Raw genomic sequence first — 11,011 nt, forward strand, 5'->3', positions numbered from 1 at the left:
TTTTTTTTTACATTTTCATCAAGAAATCTTGCAGTAGGACTTTGATCTGACTTTGAAGCGTGTGTGTGTGTGTGTGTTTGTGTGCACAGTGGCTGAGTGGCACAAAAAAAGCTCAGTCATTGGCTCATTCAATTCTTTGGTTTTGTATGTGTGTGACTGTTTTTATTCGACAAAATAAAAAATAAAAAACTTGCTGTGTTATAGGCTCGTTCAATGCTTTGTATATGTATTTGTGCGTGTGTTTGCCACATTGAGAACGTAGTATAGGCTCACCCCTTCATTTATGTGTATGTATGATAATTTAATTTAATTTATGCAGACGCTTTTATCCAAAGTGACTTACGGTGCATTCAGGCTATACATTTTTTACCAGTATGTGTGTTCCCTGGGAATCGAACCCACGACCTTTTACGCTGCTAACGCAATGCTCTACCACTGAGCCACAGGAACACTATGTATGATCTTTTATTAGACAAATTAAAAAAATGCTTTGAATTTTAGTATTTCCCATTCATTTCCCATGGGTGCCCATTTTTGGGCACGAATGACAAATTAAGGAGTTTTTTTTTGTGTGTTCAGGTGGCAAATTTCTTAATTATGATTTCAAGAGGTCTTAAGTTTGGGGACGGAAAGACCAGAATTGTGATATGGCTGAATGTGACGATTAAACTTCAAAAGGCTATGATTTCATTAAATAAACACGAGCGCTGAACGTTCAAAGTCCGGTGCTGCGCTGCTTTGTGTTCTGCAGTTACCGGGGAAACAGTTATATTTCTACCAAACGCTCCACCTGCTGGCAGAGAATGAATGAGCATTTTCAATAAAACTGTTGTTTTGTTCAGAGTTCAGACCAATGCAAAAATCGACCCATGTGTTTACCCTGCAAACACGCAGAGCTTTAAATGTGAACTGGTGGATTGATAAGAAGACAATGCATTATAAAAATCTAAACAGTATTGGTGTGTGCGATATGTATGGTCTGCGATAATATCGTAATTGTTGTTTTAACGATGTGTGATTTGATAGTATCGAGTATATCGCGAAAAGCAAACAAAACACACCTACAGAGTGCATGCATACATTAGTTGATGAAGTCTAGTAAGTTAATATAGGTTAAACTACTGCACGTGCGCATTTAGAGCGCGTTCTTTCACGGCATGAATCAGTCTATTAAAATGCATTTGATCACATAATTCAAGATATAGGGCAGAAAATGTATATATTTATATCATTTCATATAGTTAATATCACACGAAGAGTGCCATTCTTTTTCTCCAAAAGTCAGCATGATTACAAATGTGATATTGATTTTATACAACAGTTCAATAAACAAGAAGAGACTTACGTTTTAGACACCACAGCATTGTTTCGCGTCTCTGAGCGAAAACGATTAAACCGTTTAAATGATTCTGTTCAATCGCAATGACTCATTTAACCCCTTTGGTGTCACCCCCCATTTTCGGCATGGAGACACAAATGTCATACCCAAAATAAAAAGGTTGCTGCTCATGAGTCTTTCTGACTAGATACATAATCAACATATGTTGGGAGCAGTTGACCAAAAAATGAAGAAAAACATTTGATTACAAACTTGCAGCCTTTCACTTCACAAGACATTAAGTGATGGACTGGAGTCGTGTGGATTATTGTGATGTTTTCATGATCAGCTGTTTGAGCTCTCATTCTGATGGCACCCATTCACTGCAGAGGATCCATCGATAAGCAAATGATGTAAAGTTATATTTCTTCAAATCTGTTCTGATGAAGAACTCGTCTTTGTCTTGGATCGACTGAGGGTAAGCATTGTTGTAAATATGTGTCACTAAAATAAATTTGTCATTACTATTCCTTTAATGCAAGACAATAAGACATTCAACATTTTTCATGAGGCTTTTTCATCTTGCTACACACAAAAGCCATTTTCCGATCACAGTTGTATTTATTCCACTTTTCCGAGCCTATAGCAGGAAAAAAAAAATAATAATAAAAAATAAATAAATATATATATATATATATATATATATATATATATGTTATTGTTACAGTATTCTGATCAAATGTAATGCTTGTTAAGGTAATACAGCCAATTCTATTCCATTAGCATTTCATAAACATTAGGTGAAGTTAAAATGCAGTTCCCTTTCATGGGAACTTTGAACTGCGTCCTCTAGGGGTCGCTATGGGGAACGCCTCGTCGTGACCCGTGTCTGAAGCATACATTGAAAAAACACCAACAACACGTTGGCCGGCGACAGCCATGACGTCACTACCGGTGCGACTATATGAGGAGGGCAAAGAAGCTGAGGCTGAGCCTTCCCAATCCTCCTGCCCTGCGTATGATGAGCTCTTGGAAGTTATGGATGGCGCCACGGCGAGGCTTGACTTGCCGTGGAAGCGGACTAAGGAAGTGACGTCGCGAAGTCGTCTCGATGAGTGTTATCTTTCTGGCCATAACCCTCCAGCTCAGGTGAGCCATTCCGTTCCTTCCTGATCTCCATACAGAGATCGAGAAGGAATGGTGAGGCCGTTTTCCTCAAGCATCCATCGATTCCAGCATACCAGTTATGCCAACATCGAGGCGATGTGCGAAAACAGCTATGAGAGGATGCCCCCGGTAGAAGAGTAGCTGGCCAGCTATCTCTCTATGGGTGAGACATCTTCTCTTAAAACTCCCTCCTTGCCATCTAAGCCCCTTTAGATTACATCTCGCTTGAATGGCAGGGCATATGCAGCAGCAGGTCAGGCTGTCGCTTCGTTGCACATGATGGCGGTGCTCCAGGCATATCAGGCTGACCTGCTGAAAGGTAACCACCATCTCTCCACCTGACGAAGGTTAGGTGGGAACTTCCTGCATTACAGTCTCCTATGCTGGACCTATGATGTTTTGGTTGGTTCTATGGCTTCATAGTGACCACCTTACTGATGGTCCAGACTAGAGGCTTCTCCGGACAGGGCTCCGACGTGGGAACCATGGTGGGTGAGTAGGATCCATTTCTAAATATATATATATATGTGTATTTAATGCGCTGGTGGTTGTGTGTATAATCCTTCTGCTAGCTTTCTTTGCAGTGTTTCCCGGGACCTGTGTGTTCTGTCCCTTTTCTAGGATAAGTCCTCGATGAGGCCCCCTATTCTGCTGGCTTCCTTTGCAGTGTTTCCCGGGACCTGTGTGTTTCTGTCCTTTTTCTAGGGTAGGTCCTCGGTGAGCACCCCCTCTGCTGGATTCAGAAACCGGGTGCTCGACTTGCAGTGTTTATTTCACTCGTCGATATATGTCCAGACGGTACGATAAGCCGGGTTTCGGCTTCATACTTCCTGGATCATGCGGCCAGGTCACAGGCTTCTGCGGGAGCCTTCTTGATCATAAGAAATAGGAGGACAAAATGTGTACATGAACTACTCCTTAACCGAGAAGAGCAGGGAGACTGTCTTCATTTGATTCAAGAACAACGACCCTCTCAGGTTCAAGAGCTACTTCAGGCTAACCCTTGAACTTTTAGAACTACTTCATGAGAAAGTGGCAACAAGGAATGAAGAAACCCATCCGTTCAAAGAACCGGCTTTCCATCTGTCTCAGGTAAATATAATAACTTCATTACAGTTTGACAGTAAGTTGAGTTAAAAATAAAACAAATACATGTTGTTATTTTTTTTCTTAATCAAAATGAGTTTATGTGCATATATATAGATATAAAAGAGTTCATTTGCAAAAACATAAATATTTTTAACAATTTTTAACAATCATGTTTTTTCATTGTGCATTCCAATTAATCGCAATTTTGATTAGTTAAAAAATACAGCTAACACAATAAAATACAATAAAAACATGATAACATAATAAAAAAAGCATGATTTTTTAAAAATAAAATAAAAAAACGGAATTATCTGTTTTTGCAAATAAACTCTTCAAATATTCCAGTTGTGCTTGTCACTTTTGCGCAGTGTTTGGGTCGTAACATGACTTCTATTTTGTAGTATTCACCACAGACTAGTGTAGCTCTACTCATTATCGCTGGCTTCACAGAACCTAGAACAACTATGGCGGAGGTAAGAGAAACATTACAAATTGCAGCAAATAACGCACTTAAGCGTTCTGTGCAATCTTTTAATAAAATTAACTTCATTTTTTTATTTTAAATATTGCAACGATGACGTTCTTCTTAACATTCAGCCCTGAATAATTAGCAATCAGGTTAGGGCGCCTAATTTGAATGTGTTAGCAGCTAGCAGCTAACTTGTTGCCTGAGCGCCAAACTCACATCCAGTTTATTCCTCAGTGTTTATATTAAGAAACACCAACAGTGTCCAATAAATTATTACCCATATGCAGCCCATACATTTGGATCCTTCTCGAGCTGTGGAACAAGACTCTCCTCTTTGTGAGGAGGAAAAAGATCGACTAAGGTCCAAGGTAGGCCAAATTCTCTGGGCTGCAAGGCAGAGCAGGCCTGATGTAATGTTTGATGCCAGCAGCTTAGCGTCAAACAAAAAAACTGCAACTGTGCAGACTATTCATGAAGCAAACAGAATAGTGTGTAAACTGAAGTCCAAAAAGGTAGTTCTGTACTTCCAATACCTGGGCAAAGACAGTGCGCTCAAGATGGTTGTATACAGTGATGCCTCATTTGGAAATCTTTCTGATGGGGGAACTCAAGGTGGGCATCTGATTGTTCTCATGGGAGAAAATGGGAAGTTCTCTCCCCTTTCCTGGCAGTCAAAAAGAGTCAAGAGGATTGTGCGAAGCACTCTTGCTGGTGAAACATTGGCAATGTCAGATGGAATTGACAACGCAATATTTCTGACCACACTGTTCTCTGAGCTGACTACTGGTGACACTGAACATGCTATACCAATAATCTGTGTCACTGACAATCATTCACTTGTTGATGCACTGAAGTCCACAAAATCAGTTGCTGAAAAAAGACTGCGTCTGGAAATAAGCAGCATCAAAGAACTTATTCAAACACAAAGGGTTGAACGAGTGCTGTGGTATAATACAAAAGAACAACTTGCAGACTGCCTTACAAAAAAGGGGGCATCACCACTGCAATTACTTAAGGCACTTAGTGAACTCCAAACTTGACCTCAGGGCATGGTGCCAGTGTTACATACTGACTTTGTAATTAAATTCTTCTTTTTTTTTTTTGTAATGAGAAACTTTTAAAGCATTAACACCAAAAATAGTGGACATGGAAATCTGATATCTCCTCGAGCAGTCTTGTGATCTTCGCTCACACTACATGCATACAGTGCTTCGCTAGCCTACTGTGGGACTGACACTGATCTCCTTAGTATAGCCATCTGAGGGTGGTTATATTCCTGCCATTGTTATGGCAGGACAGGCTTACTTGAATACAGCTATCTGTGTTTTATATGAATATAAATGTCCATATCAAACATATAAACTAATGAATACACATTTGCAATCTAATTGGCCTACACCATAAATAGTGTGACAATAAATCACATTTTTTGTAGGCTAATGTAACCTTGTCTGTAGTATAGTAAGCCTGAATAATATGAATTATTTTAACACCGACGGTAAGAATCTTTAATGCAGATAAAGCACCTACCAAAAATGAGTTTTAAACAATTGTGACCCTGGACCACAAAAAAAAACAGTCATAAGGGTCAATTTTTATTATGTTGAGATTTATACATCGTCTGAAAAAAAAGCTTTCCATTGATGTATGGTTTGTTAGAATAGGACAATATTTGGCTGAGATACAATTATTTGAAAATCTGGAATCTGAGGGTGCAAAAAAATCTAAATATTGAGAAAATCATCTTTAAAGTTGTTCAAATGAAGTTCTTAGCAATGCATATTACTAATCAAAAATTAAGTTTTAATATATTTACAGTAGGACATTTACTAAATATCTTCATGGAACATGATCTTTACTTAATATCCTAATGATTTTTGGCATAAAAGAAAAATGTATAATTTTGACCCATACAATGTATTGTTGGCTATTGCTACAAATATACCCCAGCGACTTAACACTGCTTTTGTGCTGCAGGGACACAACTGACAAACTTCTTTCAAAGTGCTACCTGTATGACCTATATGATTTTATGAATTACAACAATCTCCTTTTAGAGTTCAATGTGAACTAAATGAACACCTGCGTTAACAATGAATACATTTTGGTACAACCCGCTAAACTTTGGCCAACAGCTTCAAAATAAACACTCAGGATCGATCCGCCCACCCCTAAAGAGAAGAAATCGAAACTGAAAGTTTGAGTTCATCTTTAGATCGGCTACGACGCCATTTCAGAACGCCGTGGAACAAAACAGTTTCCATTAGAATTATTGGTAAGTACAGCAATGTCTTTCTCATAACTTCCATGATGTTGTGATGTATGTGTCTCGACATTATATGAGATTATATTATACATTTCATTTTAAATATTACGCACAAAATCGATCAGGAGTTTACCTGCAAGGCGTTTCCTCAACGAGTCAGGCACAATTCATGAACAGCTGACGTTTGTCACAATGTATATATTATACAAATTTCCGCGAAATAAAAATCTGCCCGCGGTAGCCTATAGTTAGATTTTCTCAACGTTCGCGTCGAAGAAACGGATCGTAAATGCTGTTTTCTTTAGCCTCTAATTCCGATTCCTAAATTTGTTTTCTTCCGTGTTCAGGGACATTTCCTTTTTTATTATTATTATTGTTTTTTTATTTTTTATTAACGCTTAAACCGTAAAAAATTAAAATGATTATAAAAAAAATAAAAATAAAGAACCAAATTAAAAACCTCTTAACAGATTGTGAATGGCATTACAGAGACATTACAATGAGATTCAAACAATCATACACAAAGAAAGCATCTAAATGCATGGATTTTCTTTAAATACTTCTCTGTAATATAGTTTTTTAAAATTCTTTATTAGATAGGTTCTTTCTTTAGGTAGATTCTTTATTGGATAGGATGGGAAACTATTTGTGAATTTTTTTTTGTGAATGAAAAAATTACCATTTAAAATAAAAAAATATATGTAATATGTTCCAGGGGTTTATTTTTAGTATTATTATAATAAAAATAATATCTTTTAAAGTATAGGAGTGTACAACATCGGCGAAATCAAATATATGAGAACCTAGTTCAGACCAACGTTGCTTGGATCAAAAAACAAATGTGCTATTGTCTTCTCTGTTTGTTTGCAAAAAGAAGATTAGAATTGATAGGATATATTTTATGTAAAATTTGAAAGTGTGTTGTCTTATTGGAAATACAATATTTCCCAGGTAAAACCCAGGCTCTTTTCTGGTCTATATCATCAACCAAGGACCTCCACTAGAACTTTCCCCTTGAAGAAATTTTCCTTTTAAATGGAAATATTTGGCGCACATGCCTATTGTTACATTTCTTATCTAACAGAACAACGCCTCCCAAGAGCAAAGCAAGCAAATGTTCTCCTTTTATTAAATATAGAGTGACTTTTAACAAGGTGAATTAATCCAGGTGAAATTGCTTTTACCACCTTGTTAAACTCTTTTGGAGGAATCGGGAAACTATGGTATGTCATGAATTGCTCATAAGATATATTTAGAATATTTCCTGAGTCATCCACTAAGCAAAGGATACAATTAATATTATTTTGAAACCATCTGGGGAAATATAATGATATATTTCTGATGGTAATATCCCTGTTATTCCATAAAACACTCTATATGGGGTGAAAAACTGTGAACATAACAAAGCTTCCAAGCGAGGAGACACTGCTGATGAAATTTGGACAAAGCTATAGCTTAAAGGGTAGATAGTTACATTTCAAAATAAAGGAAAGGCTACCAATTTTATCAAAAATATGGTTGGGGATAAAATACCAAATTGACTTTGGGTTAGACATCTTTTAAGCCAATGAATTCAAAAAAATATTTATTGTGTCAGAAAATCTAAAAATCAATACATTCATTTGCTCTACTATTGGAGAGCACTTCCTTTTTTAATTTACGATTAATTTTTCCAAATGAAATTTAAGAAAATATTAATTTCTTTAGCAACTTTGTTCTCAACAAATAAAGATAGAGATGGATATGCAAAATGAGAAAGACCCTCGGCCTTAGACAAGAGAACTCTCTTCCATATAATGATAGGTCCCGCTGTAGCCAGGAATTAAGAATGTTTTTAGACTTGACCATCTTGGATGAAAAATTCAAGTGCTATCTTTACAGAAGGTTTTTTGAAATATAAATGGCAAAATATTCAACTGTGAATTTAATTGGAATATTTTCTATTGAGTTGTAATTTATATCATGAACAGGCATTTTCTCACATTTTGAGATATTCAATTTTAGACCAGAAGCACAAGAAAAACGGTAAATTAATTCCAAAGCCTTTGACACTTGCAAATCATCCTTTAGAAACAATGTGATGTCATCCGCCAATTGTGAAATCTTAATTTCCTTCTCCAAAAATTCCAAAAATAATTTTGAACAGTACTCATGAATAATAGCTCCGTAACTAATAAAAATAAAGAGGAAGAAATTGGACAGCCCTGAATAACACCACAAAGTATATCAAATCTATTAGAGGTATTAAAATTAATAACAACAGAACTATTAATTCTATTAATGCGTAATGGGGCTCCAATTATCAGTTGAAAGGATATCTGTATTAGGTTTTTTTATTTATTTCTGTGCCACCCCAGACTGGTTGCTGGCCCCTCCCTGGCCACCCCTATAATTTTTTTTATTAATTAATTTGTGTATTTATTTATTTTGTGTGGGCTCCAAATTCACTTATTATAATCAAGATGTTTACTGACCCAAATTGGTTTTAATACAATTCACCTAAAGAATCACATTATAAAAAAATGGTTATTAGTAACCATTGAAAATAGCAAACAAATCAAAATAGTATTCTAACAAAATTATGACTTTACAAAAATAAAACAAAATAAACATGAGAACACATGACAAAATGTTTTTAACCAGTATTTTTTAACATTTTCTGATTGCATTCAATATCTTAATTTGCATATGCAAAGTAAATACTAAATTAAAAACTCTACAGTAAGTAGGCCTACAGTAAAAACTTTTCAAATAATATTTTGTTTATGGTTTTTTAAATAGATTCAGGAATATGATTTTTCTGTATTTATATGGTTTCCATATTTTTTTTACCTGAAAACTATTACTCACATGAATTGCGTGAGTTGGATATTGTATGATTAAAATCACATAAATGCCTTGAACAATTACTAAAGAAACTACGTTTCTTTTCAAATTTTACGTTTTCTGATCATTTTGATTCATGCATAGATTGCTTAGGCACAAGCTTGTGGCGTCATCTGCAGGACAACCTTAGCATGTTAACCAGAGTTCAAAGCACTAAATGCCAGGGGGGGAAATCACCACTGAAATGGTGTTACTCACCATTTGCTCAGTAACTTATTTATTTTTTAATAAATTTTGACAATACATGGTTGGGAGAATGTGATGCAACTTGAAATATATGAGTGCGATCATCAAATCGCACTGGTTGTGATGTAATTATATAAAATATATTGACTGACGCGCTGTATGTTCCAGAGTAAACTGTTTATTTGTTCAGTGCTGTGTGTTTGTGTCGCTTATAATTTACATTTGGGAACATTTCAAGTAGGGCTTTCGCTGTTTCCCTTGTGGAAATTTAGAGTGGTTTAATAGTGCAATATGCGGTATTATCGCCATATATATATATTAGGACTGCATGATTAGTCGAAATCGAACTGAAATCGCGATTTGGCTTAATGCGGTTATTGAATCACAAAGGCTGCGATTTTTAATTAAATAAATATTTGCACAGCATCAGTAGTAAACGCTGCTTAATCTCTGCACGTACTGTGAGTTTAAGTCGCTTTCAACGTGCATCTGAAAAAGCAACACACTCCAAACATCCTCCCAAACTTAATCAGAAGCTTTTATTAACCTGTTTTACAACAAAAGAAAACATTTAATAACATGTTTTTACTCCACAGCATCAGTCGAGTGTTTGAAATAACTTCATTTCTGACTGAATTATAAATTTGCTGTATTATGAAAGTACCCAAAATCAGTTCAAGTTTCAAGCGTAACACACATAGCAATCGATAAGATCAGACCAAGACAAACTGAACAGACTGGAACTAAAGTAAACAGACTAATGAGGGACTAATGACTAAATTAACTAGACACAGGTGAACTGACTAACATAATCAAGGGGAAACTGAAACTAGGTCATGGGAACATGAGGAGTGAAAACAACAACAAAGTCCATAAGTGTGACATATTGCCCCCCTCTCGTAAGGTGCGACCTCGTGCCGCAGAAACAAAGGGTGGGACGGAGGGGGACTTAAGAGGAGGACAAAGGAGTTGATGTGGGATGGTAATGGGCTGGCACAGATAGGCAAGAGGAGGTCCTGGCGGTGGCCGGATGACCGGGAGGAGGACGACAACAAATAGAGTCCAGGGAGGTGCAGGTGGCAGAGATAACCAGGGAAGAGCAGACAGAGGAAGGAGCCAGGCAGAATACAGGAGGGAGCTGGATCAGGAGGAGCTAGGACGGGACTCAGACTGCAGCCATAAAGGCGGCCCACGGTGGAGCCGACGGAGAGAGGTGCCATGGTGGAGGAAGGGCTGATGACTCAAGGGGCCGACCGACGGCGGCAGAGCAGGTGGGAGAGGAGCCCAGGGCGGAGAAGGAATTCCGATGAGCCAGGGCGATGGGGAGGATCCGGAGGGCCAAGGTGGAGCAGATGGCTCAGGCGACCGAGGCGCAGGCGGGGATCCGGAAGGATGTGGTGGAGTCAGAGCGACAGAGGACTAAGGTGGAGGTGGAGCTGAAGGGAGGGAGGAGCCCAACGGAGCTGGAGGGATGAGGCGAAGCCACAGGAGTGTAGTCCCGAGGCAAGGGCAGGTCGACGACCGACCATGACAGAGCCGGAGGGACGAGGGAGCCCGGTAGAGCTTGTGGACTGACAGACCACGGTGGAGAGGAGGGAGCTAGGAGCCATGGTGGAGCCGAGGTGGAGTC

At 37.8% G+C, this 11,011-nt stretch overlaps 1 protein-coding gene across 1 annotated transcript in view; it reads left to right on the top strand.

The window, feature by feature from the left end:
- The first annotated feature begins 6,258 nt into the window (after nt 1-6,258).
- Nucleotides 6,259-11,011, top strand: part of LOC107713007 (uncharacterized) — a 15,466-nt gene continuing 10,713 nt past the window's right edge. Inside the window, exon 1 of the mRNA XM_016518428.1 lies at nt 6,259-6,318. The gene's annotated coding sequence lies outside the window, so the exon portion shown is untranslated. The remainder of the gene's footprint in view (nt 6,319-11,011) is intronic.

The sequence above is a fragment of the Sinocyclocheilus rhinocerous genome, unplaced genomic scaffold, assembly GCF_001515625.1.
Source record: "Sinocyclocheilus rhinocerous isolate Xijiao unplaced genomic scaffold, SAMN03320098_v1.1 scaffold2013, whole genome shotgun sequence".
In the NCBI taxonomy this organism is placed as follows: domain Eukaryota; kingdom Metazoa; phylum Chordata; class Actinopteri; order Cypriniformes; family Cyprinidae; genus Sinocyclocheilus; species Sinocyclocheilus rhinocerous.